The sequence below is a fragment of the Notamacropus eugenii genome, chromosome 1 (genome assembly GCF_028372415.1).
Source record: "Notamacropus eugenii isolate mMacEug1 chromosome 1, mMacEug1.pri_v2, whole genome shotgun sequence".
In the NCBI taxonomy this organism is placed as follows: Eukaryota; Metazoa; Chordata; class Mammalia; order Diprotodontia; family Macropodidae; genus Notamacropus; species Notamacropus eugenii.
This window is the reverse complement of record NC_092872.1, coordinates 136,007,683-136,025,307: the sequence shown is the minus strand read 5'-3', so window position 1 is coordinate 136,025,307 and position 17,625 is coordinate 136,007,683. Positions and strand designations below refer to the sequence as shown.

The 17,625-nt window shown below is 37.5% G+C and overlaps 1 protein-coding gene and 1 pseudogene across 3 annotated transcripts in view; both read right to left on the bottom strand.

Moving 5' to 3' along the window:
• THSD4 (thrombospondin type 1 domain containing 4) overlaps positions 1-17,625 on the bottom strand; it is a 946,642-nt gene that overhangs the window by 176,261 nt on the left and 752,756 nt on the right. The gene's annotated exons all lie outside the window — the stretch shown is intronic.
• Positions 1,406-14,256, bottom strand: LOC140529088 (retinitis pigmentosa 9 protein homolog pseudogene; annotated as a pseudogene).

Genomic DNA, 17,625 nt, shown 5'->3' with positions numbered 1-17,625 from the left:
TGGGAACTCTGAAAGTTACCAAGGGAGAATATCTCTAAAAGGCAGATTTGAATTCTTATCCTAGGATATCCTTTGTTTGCTCTCTACTCTGTTTAATTCACTCTTCTGGATAGTGAACAGCTCAGGCCTCAATACCTGGGATCCCATCCAGGAGGAAGTGACAGACTTAGAGGTGAATCCTAGCCCCTGACTGAGGCCTGGACAGAGATGCCAGAATCCTTCACACCCTGACTTTTTATATGTTTCTCCACAAGATGGCACTTACAAACTCTATATCAATGGGGTAATCAGACCAGTTCAGCAACTGCTCTGCGCAAAGCACAATAAAGATGTTTGAGGACGATTAGAAACAAATGCTCATATTTGATTCATAGAATCAAATACTCTCAGAGAAAAATTCCTTTATGTTGTGTTAAGCCCTAGGCTAAGGGATTAGAATGAGTCTCTTAACATCATTATCATTTCTTTAAATTCTTTACTTTTTTGGTGAATGAATTCTCTTCTATGGAGAATCTGAAACATTTTATTATCATAATTTTAAGCAAAACTTTAAAACTATATCAATGGGTTAAAATTTTAGGACTGGAAGTTTCTTAACAGGTCATTGACTCCATCCTAGGAGAACAGAAGAGATGGTCTGGTTGAAGTAGTTTACATACTGGAAAAAAGTGAAAGATAAGGTAGTGGGAGGAGGATAAAAAGCTCTGAATGTCAAATAGAACTATTTCGACAATATGAGAAGCAATGGATAGCCATTGTTCATGAGAAAGAATGACATATTGAAATGCCCTTTGAGAAAGACTCATCTGATATCTGTTGTACTTGGGAAGGAAGAACTGGAAAATCTGAGGTAGAAGCTGTAGAGATATAGATATTGCTTGATGTGAAGAATAATCCCTAATGACTGCAGTATTTCATAAGTGGAATGGGATTCCTGCCAAAGTGGTAACGAGTTCCCCTTCACCTGAGGGCTTCTTGTGAAGTCGGGATGATCATTAGCAGGGAGCTATAGAGAATCTTAGCCAGATAGGTTTACGCCTTCTGAATCCCTTCCAATCTATCAATGATTCTATAATCTCTTTACCCCTTCAATCTGTGACTTTCTAGGTTTCTGGAGGGCAGCTAGGTGGACAGGCCTGAAGTTAGGAAGACATTTTCCTGAGGTCAAATCTAGCTTCAGACACTTAGTAGTTGGGCAAGTCACTTAACCTCATTTACCTCAGTTTCCTCATCTGTAAAAGGAGCTGAAGAAGGAAATGGCAAAATCACTCCAGTTATCTTTGCCAAAAAATCCCAGATGGTGTCACAAAGAATTGGACATGATGGACATGACTACACAACAACAGGACTTCTGGAAGGAGAAGTACATATTAACTCTCTTTAGCTTCTCTTGAAGGGTCTCTTGTGGTGCCATATTATCTTACCTATTTTAATATTTTATTTATTATTGATTTTCATTCAGGAAGCATGGGAAAAAAAGCACTGGAATCTAGGACTCTAGGTTGAAATCCCACCTCTATTACAACGTGTGTTACTTTGTAAATCACTTAATGTCTTAGGGCCTCGTACATAAAATGAGGAAATATCTAAGGAAGATAGTATCTAAGGTAACTTAGAGCATGTGTCTACAATCTTATTGCTTTAGGGTTCCAAGTCTTTGTCACACATCTCCCCTCTTCTTTTTATCTTTTTACAAGTAACTGGCCAATGAGCTCAGTCCCTAGGAGCATTTAGAGAGCCCTTGAAGTAATTCCTTATGTGGAAGAGTTTGGGGAAGCTGCTTCTGAGGGAATCATGATAATGTGTAACATAAATACCTTGGAGAATCTTGAGAGTATGTGTAGACATTCTATAATTGGTTATGGTTGACTAACCATATGGTGAAAAGGAGCCACTTTGCTGGCTGCGGAAGAATTCAAAAGGCTTTAGATGGCCCAGACTCACTGTCTTGGTTGGTCTCTTTTTTTTAGCCAACCTCTTATTAGTTGACAATTTATCATGAGAGAGATACTATAAAGAGAGAAGGCTTGCACTTTTGTCTCATCTGTGGGCAACATGTGGCACTGTGAATATGGACTTCAGCTCTTAGCCTGATTCAATGTTGGCTCTCTCATTTTAGTTGAAAGCACTGGAGGATGCAAGGTCAGGAGAGCAAGTCACTTAAACTCTGTAAATCTAGTTCAGTTCATGCCAGATTTTTCAGTTCTAGCATTGATGGCCTAAGGAATGAAGAGAGACCTTTGGGATTCTGCTCTTTTTACCTATAGAGCACACACAGATAACAGAAGAGTCAAGCAAGGGTAGCAAGACTCCTTTTTGTTTATTGTTTACTTATTTAAAAGGGTGGGGGGTGGCATTTGGCTTGAGAGAGCAAGAACACAGCTTCTCTTCCATGGGTGACTCCCATGAAAATGATAAGAAAATACCAGGTTCTCCTTGACAGAGGCTATGCAGTCTGATTATATCAGCCATGTCAGCAGGGGACAGCTTTTGTAGTCTATCTCATAGGATGGTGAAGAAGCCAAGAAGAGGACTCATCTTTCACCAGTGCCACATTTGGATGTGAACTTGGTTTAATCAATGCTATGCAAATACTGGAGAAGAAATATCTTAGTTGCATCTTTGTTTTATTTCAATGTTGATATCACTTTGCAAAAGCTTATTGATGTCAATTAGTTAAATGAAACTGGGACATCAGTCATCTGTGGCTAACAAAGGGGTGGGAGGCACACAAAGACGGTTTCAGTCAAAAACATTAGAGAAGAGACATTCCAACTCCTAAGGGAAAGTCCTAGAACCCTGAAGGGAGATGGTGCCACTCTTATTTTAGGAGTGTGAGATCACTACATACATACTCATGTCTCTGAAGAGTCTTTATTTTCCTCTTTGTCACCTTGATTATTTTACACAGCGTTCAATCATTTTCTCCTTTAATTTCACTATTTCTCTTTCAACTTCTTTGCCTTTCTTTTTTACATCTATATTTTCTACTAACCACTGTATTCATTGGGATTATACTTCTTTAGTTTTAAATGCCTTCTCAAATCACTATTTGACTGTCCTATTCATAGACATCTTAGGAGGGAAATGAACTTTCCCTGCCCTTGACTATGCCTCTTAACACATTGAAATTTTCTCCCCCTCTTCCATCATGAATTTACTCAACCTCTATATTTCTCAGTCCAATTTCTTAGCTTTTGAGAAATTCATTTCAACTTTTACCATTGCATCAGTTGAAAAAACAGTACAGTCAGTTCCCAACTTACTGATGGGTTGTGTTCCAGAAGGTCGTTTGTAAATTGGTTGTTTGGAATTCACAATGCATTTTTTCCCATAGAAACAGGGTCATAAATATTGCTTTAGTTCTCAGGTCAGCCCGCAAAAGCCTATTAACCCATATTGTAGCTGAACTATAGTACTTCAAGTGGTATAAAACTAAAGAACTATGTATGGCATTGTTTCCATGGGAAAATGCCATCTGAGTTCCAACTTAGCACGCCAAGAACACATCTGTTGTAGTTCCTAAAGGAAGAATGAGAAGCTATAGGGTCAAGGTCTTTAGAAGCCATGGTGACAACTTCCACAGCAGGGGTACAGAGAGCTCCAACCACACTGGATTAGAGCAGGGATGGAGTAGATCAGTTTTTCTCAAATCCTAGTTAGAAGCAAGTACTTTCCCCATCTGCAAGATGTTAGCTACCAAATGCCTTTAGTGAAGAAAACTTATAGACTTCAAAAGGTCATTCCTTTTTTGTGTTCTCCCTATGTTCTGCTCCTTCTACCTCTAGTGTCCCTGTTCCCCTAGTCTCTGACCCTTTAGCACTGAGGCTGTGGATGGCAGAGTGGTCTATAGTAGGGAATTTATATATTTTATCATCTTTGGGAGAGATTGGGTTGGGAAAAACTGCAATAAACAATCTCAAAAGTTCTTTTCAGAGATAATGTTTTATAATTCTATATTAGTTTTTCTGATGTACAGACCAACTCCTTTAAAGGTGCCTAACTAATGTTTTTTTATATTATTTATATACGTGAGCAGACCTTTCCTTCAAGGCACAAAGTCCTGCAATAATATTGTATAACTCTGCTCATTTATAACTTTTATAATGCTACTCCTATGGAACAAATTGTTTCCTGTAATATAATTTTCCCTAATAGAACATTTTTCCACAAACAATTCTTTATATTAAGTAGAATATGTCTATACAGGTCATTTATAAGTTGAGTATTCCTAAACTGGACTGCCTAGATATTTCATTTTATGGGTTATAACCTCTCTTCTTTCTTATTTAGCATCTCATCTAGACTACTTTCCCAATTTGTACTCATACTCATAATTCAGACCCCCAGAAGGTTGCTGCTACTGCTTGGTTCTCAGGTATGCTGTGGGTACCAACTTTTAACATTGTAGCTTATAAGATACCACTGTGTGTTTCCCTGTAATAGTCAGCCAGTAGACACAATAAGCTCTTAGCAAAGGAATTTACTAAGGGACCGTAGTAAAAACAGTAGTTTCTTTTTCTCAATTAACCTGCAATATGTTCTCACTAATCCAAATGTCACATGTTGGAAAGCGGGTATTAAACTCAGACTGTAGTAATAGTAATGAGTAAGAATAATGAGGCACACATGAAATGAATACATGTAGCCAAAGCTATTCATACTTTCAGTGGTGCTAAGCCTTGAAATCTTTTTTTCTCTTATGGATTTTCACAATGATCCACTCAACTCTCCCCCAAGCATAACATCCTTTCCAGCCAGATCACTCAGCTAGGTTCTCAGGGTCTACTGCTCATAGAGGATACAATCATACTCACTCCACTTAAAATAACTAAAAAGATGATATACTTAAATAGGTGAGAATACCTCTGTTGAATCAAAGTCATCACTCTAGGTGTTAAAAGGCTTTAATCAATTTCAAAGGAGTAAAGGCCACTGGATGAAATGGAATGTTACTATAGAGAAAATTTATGGCAATTGGTTGAGCAGACTCCATTATGCTGTGTTAGGCTTGTATAAAAATTTTTTGGAACCTAGAATTTGAGTGACTGGTGAGCCTGAGGGAGAGAGTGGTTTCAGCTAAACTACTGAGAGGGAATTTGGGGAAGAGGGAAGAAGAGCTATACTCCTCCCTTACCCTGGACCAGATTATGAATTTGTAAACTTCAAAAAGCTGAAGGAATGTGGACTTTTCATTAACATCTTAGTAGCATTCACAGCATGAGTATCTGCACTGAGAGCTGAAGACAAAATAGATTCCCTAATGAAAGAAAGCTTTGGTACTCAATACAAACAGAAGAATCTACACACTGCCTAATGGAACTGTCATGAAAGCCCCACAAATAAGAAGAAGAGGGCTTTGGGATCTGTGAATCACCCCATTTTCCATGTTTGAGCTTGAGCCCTGGACTTTGTATATACTTATAGAAGAGTACAGCCCTAGTTTGGGAGGGTGTTTCATCAACTCTTCTTACTATACCACCACCTCGGTAAATATCCATTTCTAAAAGCCAATTAATTCTGACTTCTTAATTGATATTTAATTAATGGAAACTAATAATTAGTGGAAAAAAGCATACCAGTGAGGCTTGTGAGCTATTGCATTAAGAAACCATTCCCAGTCCCTTTTAGTAAAATTTTAGTAAAATTCCAGTAAAATCCTGAAAGGAGAAGTACCTAGATCCCTTCTGGGGACCCAAACTTCTAGTGCAAATGGGGACTTTGGAGAATGAACCCAGAGCATTATGCAATTTGTGGGCAATGTAAAGGTGGAAAAGAACCTAAGATGTAGGATGACAGAATACAAAGAGAATCTAAAATGAAGCCCAACAGAAATATGAAATCATATACATGGGATTAACAAGTCAAGTGCATGTACACCATGAAATGGGCATGGTGTGGAGTTCATGTGAAAAAACTCTTATTCAGTGAAAATGACATGACAAATGCTTAGGCTCTATTAACAGAGGCACAGTGTTCAAGTCAAGAGAAGTAATAGCCTCCTTATAACCCCACCCTTTCAGACCAAACTGGATTTATCATGTTCCTTTCTCAATGCTCCATTTTAGAAAGGAACATTAACAAAATGGAAAGGGTCCAGAGGGAGGCAACTAAGATGATGAAAATATTGGATACCTTGAGATAAAAATGATTAGTGTAGCCTTGGGAAGACATGATTTAGGGGAGACATGATAACAAGAGGTTTTATATTTGCTCTTCTTGATCCAGAGGGTAAAACTAGAAAGACTTGGTGTAAGTTGAAGAGAGGAAGATTTAGGTTCCATATAAGGAAGAAAACTTCCTAAAAATTAATATTGCCCCCAAATGGAACAAGCTAGCTGCCTTAGGAGACATTACTTTTGGAGTTTCCTTATTGAAGGGTAGATGACAATGTTATTGATCATATTGAATACTGACGAGAAGACTCACGCTCAGAAACTGATAATTCAGCACTTTTTTAACTGTGGGTCAAGACCCCAGACAGGGTTGTGAAAAATTTGGCAACAATAAAAGGTTTCTGAACATGCAATGACCAAAAATTAATAAAAAATTAAATGCATAATGAATCCGAGGCGTTTCTGGTGGCACTTCCCCATATTGCATCATACAACTTCACTGCATCTTTGGTTCTAAACACAAAACATGTGCTCTCTGCACTGTACATGTCCTTAGACCATATAATGCCTAAGTCTGCCAAAATATAAAAAGGGGTCAAGATTGGGAAAAAAAATTTAAGAAGTCCTGTAATGACCTCTGAAGTGCCTTTCAATTTTTAATAGCATGAGAAACCAGTAACATTAAATTAAATGCAGTTCACAATCCATAGGCTGGGTGGAACACTGGATGACTATTTAGAATTCATATAACTTCTTCTAGTTAGATCTTTACTCATAGCTAAAGGCTAGAATCAAGAATTATTTGATTGTTTTGAAAGATCATTTGATTATCTTTCTTGAATCAGCTGGAAGCCTTCATATGTAAAAGATCTTGATAGGTGGTTGACCTCAACGTCTTTCCCTATATTCTCATTCTATATATATATATGTTTTTATTTTATTTATTTGTTTTTTGCTTAAGTACATGATTTTAATAGGTTTTATTTTTCTTTTGTTCTGTACTGGGGAGTAGGTTGGAGTGGGAAGGAGAGGGGCAGAATTTTTGCTGATTGAAAAAAAATTTTCCTAAATATTTTGTGAGGCAGTTACTTTAGTGCAGTGTCAAATTCTAAAACAAAATGATTACAATGAAGATATTTCATATAGTTATCTTTTTCCATATGCCACCATTACAATTCAAACATTTTCTTGTCTGCAGCAAGGATGTTCACTTTTAAGTCTGAGATAACTGAGTTTTATTATTCAGTACCTGACAGCATTTACTTGCAACTGCTGAAGATCTGGAATTTTCAAGTAAGTCAGCCTACAGCCCTATTAACCCTTTGCTTCCGTTGGGGAATCTCTTTTGGAAATGCCTAGAATGTCTTCATATCTTATGCTTGATTTTCTTCAAAAAATTGATCATAAACTACAGTAATCAGGGAAGATTACAATGAGAATCTCACAGTGTGTCACATAAGCAACTCAGCATCATGTTGAATTCATCACTGGTTTGGCAGGAAGAGCAAAATGCTACGGAAGTGATACTAAGGACACACGTTTCTTGGTTCCTTTTTCTGTCAAGTGAGGCCCTTTTGTGGCTACTTCTCCTTTAGTACCTATAACATGCACCTGTGATTCTTGATGGATTAAAAGATTAAAAGAAAATTACTTTTTAGTCAGAGTCCAAAGTCTCATTTGACTTAGATTTGTGCTTTTTTTCTTTTTTCTTCTCCTTTTTCCTCTTCTTCTGTTTCTTCTTCTTCTCCTTTTTCCTCTTCTTCTGTTTCTTCTGTTTCTTCTTCTTCTTCTTCTTCTTCTTCTTCTTCTTCTTCTTCTTCTTCTTCTTCTTCTTCTTCTTCTTCTTCTTCTTCTTCTTCTTCTTCTTCTTCTTTTCTCTTACGCTTCTCTTTACATTTTGAGGAGCTGGCCATACTGCCATCTTCATCTGAGGTAGAATCCTCCAGTAGCTTCTTTAGCTGTTGTATCCCCACATCGTTTTCATGACGCTTATTCTCCCTTGTAATGTCAGACATGGGATCTTCATGTGCTACTCTGAACTGTTCTCATTTCTGATTGCCTTTGATAAAGAACCAGCATTCTTTGTCACTAGTTCTGTGTCCATGCTGTTTACAGCTCCAGCACTGCAGAACCTTGACTTCTTCCCCCAGGGTCATCCAGAGTCCTTTAGTTGGATCACGAGCCAGAAATTCTCTGGCATGTTCATTGCCCGGTACATCTGGTGTACAGTCTTCTGGCTTGGTCTCATCTTCCTTGATAAGTCCAGGAGGAGGTTTTTCATAAAAGGACTCGAGGTGCTGCAGCTGCTACCGCTGCTGCGCGTCTGGTCCGCGCCACTTCTGCTCCCGGCGCTGCTGCTGCTCCAGTTTGGTCAGCTCCCGGGCCGCTTGCGGGGCGGAGGCATGGCCAGGCCGGGCCGCGCGAGGCCGGGCCGGCTATATGTTTTTATTTTCTAAGAATCTTATAGAACATAAAGCTTATCTGTCCTCTCTCTTCATTTTATAAATGGGGAAACTGAGGTGCAGTGAGATTAAGTGATTTGCCCATCGTTCTACACAGGTAATAAGTTAACAGATCTAGAATTCAAATCTAGGTTCTTTGATATCAAATCCAGAATTATATCTGTTATACAACACTGCATTCCTTCATGTTTACATTTGATATTAAATATTTCTACTCATCTGTCACTTTCCACAGGACCGTTTAAAATAGCAAAACTTTTTTTAGTTAAATCACATCCTCTCACATATCCACTATCTACAGATACTCTATAGGATCTTTAATCTTCCTTCAAACCTCACAAAATTCTCTCTTGTCACCCACTTTATTCACTACTTATAGTTAAAAATATTTCTCTAAAATAAACTCAATTTATTTCTTTATTTATATGTGAAGAACTAAAACCGAAATTCAAGTTTCTAGACTCATACTATTGATCCCAGAATCAGCAAAACATACATTTTTAGAGTTGGAATGGACCTCAAAGGTTACCTAGTCCAACCTGAGATCAGCTGGAGAAATCCCCACTATAACATCTGACTAATGGTCATACAACGTGGTCTTCAGCTCATTTCTCAATGTTACCTAGAGTGTGTGTATGTGTGTGTGTTGCCCACGTAGGTTAGATGTGTTCATATGGTTCTGTCTAGATGTGACTCCCAGGGAGACATGAATAGATACCTCTAGAGTCTCCTCTTCCACTCTTTGCCAAGGGTGACTGCGATTCCTGCTAGGAAGGGAAGAAGGAGATGGATGCTATAGACTAAGTACTCTGTTCTCCTTAGTTTCTCTGAGGAGTATTAGGCTAGAATTATATTCACCTGCTCCCTCCCCATATGATGTTAGTCTAGGGGAAACACAGTTTTGGATCAAGCTGTAACCTTTATTGCTGTCCCATAATAGGGAAGGAATGCTCTAAAGGATATATAGAAGACTTGATTTCCTTTCCACCAAATGACTGTTACACAAAGATCATACATAGAAAATAGCAAATAAACCCATTTATCCAAGCTAAGAGCAAATACGAATCAAAGATTTACAGATGACACTATAAGCTCTCCCACTGGGAGTGAGATATTTCAGCTCAACCAAGAGAGAATTTCCCAAATCTTACCCAAGGGGAAATTTCTCAAAGTCTCTAGTATAATAAGCTGAAGATATAGTCAAGATTGAAGTAGCATCTCCTTAGCAGCATAAAACTTTTGAAGGAATATAAGAATACTAGGTTTGCAGATTTAAAAAAATATAGTTTATGAGACCATCCCTTACTGGTTTTTTTTTGTCATAGTTCTTCCTCTTTTAGCCAGCCAATTCCTTCTACTCCAAGAACCTAGCTTTCTGAAAGGGCTAACTTCTATGTTCTTTTCTCCTAATCTAGTCCATTTCTGGAAGCTGTCTGACTTTTATATACATAGTCTTCCTTCATTTCTGCCTTTATCTTCTAGCTTGACTTTTTTCTTCTGTACCCAACCCCCTCCCAGGAAGAAGAAGGAAGTCAAGATTAAAAATAAAAAATTCTCTTTTTTCTACTACTCAAAATTTGCCCAGTTCTTCTGTGGCTATAAACAGCTAAAATAACATAACTTTTCTCCATAACTCATGTTTTCCTTTGTTTTAGAAACCAACTTCCTATTCTGTTCTCTAAGGTTGCCTCATATTTCTCCAGTCTAAGAACTGAAAGTCTTGAAGATTCTATTTCTCCCTAGTATTTCTCCAGTTAAAAATGAACTATTACCCCCCCATCCTGTCAACTTTAGTTGCCCTCTCCTCATCTAGAAGTCCCTACCTACAAACACTCCCCCCAATCAACTAACTATTAGTATCTGTTTTATGAGGTAATTGTTTAAAGCTAACAGAAAATTATTTTTCCATTTCTGTGTGGAAGACAAAAAAATGAGACCTTTTACAACACAGGGAACTTTAAGCAAACCATAATTTGAGAAAAAGGAGGATCTGTAAATGGAATTTGGATTTCAGAAACTTACAGGAATAAATTCCTAAAAGACAGAGAAGAGATACTGAATAAAAATCTGGGTGCAGAGTCAGGGAGAACTTCATTCCAGTTCAGCCTTTGATGCTTAATAGCTTCATAAATCTTGCCATGTAATTGAACGTCCATCTACCTCAGGCAACTATCTTCAGACTCTTATGGGTTTGGAGTCTATAGGAAGTTCCCTAGGTTAATCTGTATTACTGTACAGTAATGCTCAAAGGCAAAAAACAAAAATGAAAAAAAAGACCTCCAAGGTATTAATCGACTTGTGAAAATAGAAATCCTACAATTCAACTCATCCCCAGTTTGATTACATAGGCCTACATACAGATATGTTACAAATGGCTTATCCTAGTGTCTTTCTCGTGGCCTACTAGGTTCATCTGGAAGATTACTGCTACGTTGTTTACTGAAGGACTGCATGGACTCAAAGTGGCATTTTATGGCTAGAAGACAGGGAGATAAAAGTTTCCACATGAATGACTTCCAATTCTGCTGGCAAATTGCATCGATCCCTTACCTCGAAGGGTAAATAAAGACTTATGTATGGTTTTGATGTCAAAGATTCAATTTTCCCATTACATACAGTCACTGGAAACTACAGCTGTTGGAATGAAGAAGACTTGGCCAAAGCACAGTGATCCTTCAGATTTAGAAGTATGCTGTCTTCTCTATGGAATTTCATCCCACAAAAGATAGGTTTGGTTTGTGTTTGTTATAAGGAAATTATATAACAAACGGAATGCTTTCCATAATAAAATTATGTTGGCTCCTATGTCTTTCCACTAGACATAGCATCGCAGAATTATACAATGTTAGTGTTAAAAGGGAATCTAGAAAACACATCTAGTCAAAGTTCCTCACCAGTATAGTAATCCTCTCTATAATAATAACAACCTAGCAGAAGACATGAAAATCAGATGGAAATGGAACAAGGGACATGTCATTCACATTGTCCTGTCCTGTTCCCTACTGTGTGTGTTTTTAGTAGATGAGTTCCCTTCTCAATATTCTTTTTCAATGACAGGAAAAGCAGACACTTTCTCCATCTGAGCAACAGTATGGAGACCACTAAATATGTAAGCAAGATACCACTTTGTCCTCGGTCTATCTGAATTCCAGCAAAAAAAGTTTAGATAAATGATATAACACATTGATAGCATGTCATTCCAGGCTGCAAAAAAATAGCACCTTCCAATTTCTAGGAAAACACAGCCTGGTAGACAGAACTAAGCCATCAGAAACTGAATATTTTCAGAAACCAAAAGACAACAAATTTCTATATTAGAGATACAGACCTAAAAATATCTTTCAGAATTTGACAAATAAAGTGTAGTGGAATTGGAGCATTATCCCAGAAAGAATGGTTGCCCACAATCATTGGATCTACAAAAATATAAGAACAATGTTTTTTAATAAATACCTTTCCTCCAACATCATCTCCATTTTTTCTTATATATAGATCTTGTATGTTCATAGCTATCTGCATGCTGTCTCTATTAGATTGTGAGCTTCTTGGGAGCAGAGACTGTTTGTTTTTTGGGTTGTTTTTTTTTGTTTGTTTTGCTTTGCTTTCTATTCCTGGCACATAGCCCAGTAGCCGGCACAAAGTAAGTGCTTGAATAATGCTTGCTGACTAGATCCTGCCGTGCTGAATATTCATTATCTCCAACCTATGTGGAATGAAAAGCCTTCAAAATATACAGATTTAGTTGTAACACACAAAAAAACAAAACAAAGTCTTGTCAGAACAGAAAGTGGTCCTTATGATTCCTGTCATCTCATCTCCTACAAGAGTTATTCTGAAGATAATTCCAGTGCAATTTCATCTGAATACCTCTAGATTATAAGTTCCTTGATGGCAGGGACTGCATTTTGCCCCTTTTTTTGTATCCCCAGAGCTTAGTGCAGTGCAAGTATAAGTAGGTGCTTAATAAATGTGTATTATTTATCAACTTAATGTTTTTGTTCAATTACAAAAAATGGAGTCACTTTATTTGCAAGTGAGCAACAGTCCAGATTACATTAAATATGCAAGATAGCATCTTCTCCAAGGACCATTTCTATCTTCACTTCATTGAATGCAAATAAGAAACATGAGACAATTATAAAAATGATAATTCACATTTACGTAAGATTCTAACATTTATGAACCCTTTCCTCCTAACAATCCAGTAAATTAAGTAGAAGTATTATTCCTTTTTAATAGATGAAGATATGGAAACCCAGAAGGTAATCTAAGGTCACACAATTATTAAGTGTTAGTGCCAGGATATGAATAAGGTTTTCTGACTTGAAGATGAATATGCTTACTACCTATTATGTCACACTCCCTACCTCTCTGTATCATCCCAGTCAAAAAGCCATTCAGCCTCTATTTGAATAGTTCACGTGATAGGGGAGCTCACTATCTTATGAAGTAGTCCTGTACTGTGCACAGCTGTACAGTCACTAGCTCACATTTAGTAAGAATCTGCTTCCCTGTAACTTAAAGCCAGAGATTCTCATCCTGCTCTTAAGCATCTTGGATTGATCTGTATCACTTCCTCCTCAATACCTTCCATCTGGTTTGAGATACTTGCCAGAAACAGCCCCTTCCCGTCTTTCTTCTCAGTCCCATCATTCCTACTTTTATCCTTCCTCTGTCAGGTTTATGAGGTGAAATGATTCTGGAGGAGGTATGTCCCCTGGATTCTGCACCAAATGCTAAGGTATCTGGATTCACTTTGTTCCTGCACAGGGGATCTTAAATCAAAACAAATGTTTCTCAGTTGGACTGATCCACTACTACAGTCAGGTTTGTCCATGATAATCATGGCTTAAAAAAAGACCTTGTAAAGTCTTTACCACACTCATCTTATTTAAAGAGGTTAAATTACTCTAATGTAACAAAAGTTATGGCAAGGTTAAAAAAGGTTAAATTATTGTAACATGGAAAGTTTCACATGTGAAGTATTGAGGCCACATGAGCGGTAAAAGTTGGTCTTTGGGATTTTTATTTTATCCTTTTGGTTAATACGAGGAAAAGTTTGCCCCTTCAATCATCCCAATTTCTCCTTAATTCTCACTATCATTATCCAATGGTGCTCTCCCTGTTGCTAACAAACATAAGACCACCAAAAAACAAAAAATAAACCCCTTCTCTTAAATGAATCATCACCTTAAGTTACTTTCCTATGTCTCTTCCCTTTAGCAACCAAACCCCTAGGAAAAGCTTCCAGTGCTCTTTTTCACTCCTCCTTTTTAGCGTACACCCATGGGATCTTAGTTTCAGAGTTCAGAGTGCCTTCCTTGGATATCATTGAGTCCAACTGCCTCATTTTTGTTGCTGTTGCTGTTGCTGAGTTGTTTCAGTCATGTCTGACTCTTTGTGACTCTACTTGGGTTTTCTTGGTAAAGATACTCAAGTAGTTTGCCATCTCATTTTACGGAGAGGAAATTAAGGCAAACAGTTTGTCCCCTATCTGAAAAAGAAATATCCCCCAGATAGGGGACAAACTGGAACAATGTCCCAACAATCCAAGGAACCGTAAGCATCCAAAACGGGGTATGGTCAACAGTGTCAAACACTGAACAGATCAAGAAGGAAGTAGTACCCTGTTGTCAAGACTTGTTGATTTTTACCTCTGTAACACATCTCCCATCCATTTCCTTATCTCTTATAACACCACAACCACCTTCGCTCAGGGCCTCATCATCTCTTAATGGTATTACTGCAATTTCCTCCTAATCAGTCTCCAAGCATCATGTTTCTCTCTTGCTCCATTCATCCTCCACAGACAAAAATTAATATTCCAAAATCACAGGTCTAATAATTTTAGTTTTTACAAAGTAAAGCACTTAGCATAGGGTCTGGCTCATAGCAAGTATTTATTAAGATAAATGTTAATTTCCTTCCTTCAAGAAGCTTCAGTAACTATTGTCTCAAAGATGAAAATGCAATTCCTTTATTTGGCATTTATGACCTTTATAGACTGGCTTCTACCTATTCTTTTAGGGTAATTACATATTGTCCCTCCTCAGCACTGCTATTCCAATCTAATGACTTACTTGCTATTTTTCCAGGCATAACTCTCTAGCTCTCAACTCCTTGCTCAGGTACAAAGTGTCCCTCATACTTGGAATTCTCTTCCTTCATCTCTTGGAAACCCTATTTCTCCTCAAGGTTCATTTCAAGTGCCTCATCCTTCAAAAGACCTTTCCTAATGTTCCCAGTAGTTAATTATCCCTGAAATTACCTTGTATTGATTTGTAATACATCTTGTATTCAATGGGCATACATTATGTACCTTGTTGTTACTCGTCCTTCACTTTTGCAAAGGACCAATGGATCATTGACTTACAAGCGAATTGGATTTAAGTGAGGCAGAATTGCACAAGGCCCTCAGCCTTACTCTCTCTTCCAGGAAGAGACAAAATTGGCAAGATAAAAGTCAAGATGACTGGCAATGCCCCAGGGTGACCTTACAGTAATTGACCTTGGCGTCTTTAATATCTGACCAAGCTGCTTCAAGTACCTTCATAGTCATTGAAACAAATTCTTCTCCACCACCCATTAAATTATATACGTACATCATATACAATCTATGTCGTCCTTGTAGAATTTAAACTCGTTGAGGATAAGGACCGTATTTTTTGTCTTTGTATACTAAGAAAACACTTAATAGATTCATTTAAATTTAACAACAAACAAAAATATTTATAGCAGCTCTTTCCACAGTAGCCCCAAATTGTAATCGAAAGGGGCATTTTACTGTTGGAGAATGACTAAACAAATTATGATATGCGGAGGCAATGAAATATTACAGTGCCATAAGAAATGCTGAAGTAGACAGCTTTGGAGAAAACCAGAGTCTCTGTAAACTGACACAGAGTAAAGTGAGCAGAACTGGAAGAACAATTTCTATGAAGACAACATTATAAAGGAAAACAACTTTTCAAGACTTTAGAGCCCTGAACAATGCAGGGACAATTTTGTTTTTGCCTGCATTTTAAGTTCATCACCTCTCTTACAGGAGCATGGCCATTGTGGGAAATTTTTTGCTGGACAATACATGCTTGTGAAAAGAGCTTTTTTCCTCTTTTTGTGGTTTTTCAGTGGGATGGACAGAATATAAATTCATGTAAAATAAATTAATTTTCAAAAACTTTTTAAAATAAAATAAACACCAAGACATTGGTCATCAATGAATATTCATTATCAAATTGGTATACACCTTGGACTAGGTTCAAGAAAAGGCACAAAAGAAGTGAAAGGCATGGTCCCAATCTTCAAAGAATTTACATACCAATTATTACAGTGTATGGTATAAATTAGAATTGCATTAGGCAGAAGTCATTAGGAAGGTTGCATGGAAGATGGGAACGTATGTAATTTTCAAAATTTGCAAATGCAACTAAGAGATCAGAGGTAGCATAGAAATACCTCTAGATATCTCAAAGGCCATGACAAGCTCTAGCAGGTACTGCCAATGGAGAAAAGTCTTGGCTATGAGTGTATCAAAGAGTATCTTTCATCTAAGCCTACGTAGGTATGGAAAGGTTCATTATTCCAAGGATGGCCAAGAACTAAGAAACTTTTTTCAGTTATAACCACTCACAAAGATGCCCTATTACAGTCCAAAAAGGTTCCGAACTGCAGTAGTAGAAGCTATATTTACACTGAACACATAATCTGTTCTCAAACTATCCAGGTTAAGGCAATATAAACACCACAGAAGTGTGATATTTCAAAGCAAAACTCATGAAGATTTGATTCTATGTCTAAGCTAAACGTTCATTCTTATATCTAAAAGAAGTGAAAAGGACCTATTTGTGCAAAATTATTTATAGAAACCCTCTTGGTGTTGGCTAAGAATTGGAAATAGAACGGATGCCCGTCAATTGGGAAGTGGTGTAACAAACTGGTATATATGATTGTAATGAAATATTACTATGCTGTAGGAACTGACAAAGCAGAATGGTTTCAGAAAAACCTGGAAAGAGATGCATGAACTGATACATAGTGAAGAGAGCAGAACCAGGAGAATGTTGCACACGGTAACAGGAATATTGTTTGATGAAGAACTGTGAATGACTTAACTATTCTCAGCAATCCAATCCCAAAGGACTAATGATGAAGCCTACCATCCTCCTCAAAAGAACAGATATTGTCTGAATATAGACTAAAACATGCTATTTTTTTACATTCTTTCATTTTTCTTTTATTCAAGTCCTCTTATTCAAAATGACTAAGATGGAAATGTTTTACATAATTGTACATGTACAAACCATCATTTTTGCCCTCTGTTCTGTAGATGTTTTTCAAACCCTGTACTTCACCTCAGTGAAATTAGCCTCCTAGGACACACAGATAGAATTTATATTATTATATTCACAAATTAATTGTGGATATTTATGAGTTTTTGGTCAAGATAATATAGAGACTTAGTGGAAAGTGAGTTTGATTAGGAATTAGAAGACTTGCATTCATGAGACAGCTAGGTGGTATAGTGGATAGAACTTTAACCTTGGAGTCAGGAAGACTTGAGTTGAAATTCAGTCTCAGACATTATCTGTGTGACCCTCAATAACTAATTAAACCCTGACTGCTCCCCCCTCCAAATAAAAAGACTATTTGACATGGTGCTTGACTTCTGTGGGCTGCAGTTTCCTCATCTATGAAATGAAGGCATTGGGCTATATGGCCTCTAAGTTCCAAGGCCCCTCAGTCACACTGGACTAGAAAATTTGACAAGTAAGGACCATAGATTTAGAGCTGGTAAAGACCTTATTGCTGTTGTCCAGTTGTTTTTCAGTCATGGTATACAATCCCATTTGGAATTTCCTTGGCAAAGATACTAGAGTGCTTTGCCATTCCCTTCTCCAGTTCATTTGACAGATAAGGAACTGAGGCAAGCAGGGTTAAGTGACTTGCCCAGGGTAGTAAGTGTCTGAGGTCAGATTTAAATTCAGGAAGAGGACTCTTGCTGACTTCAGGCCTGGCACTCTATGCGCTATGCCTCCTAAATGCCCTAA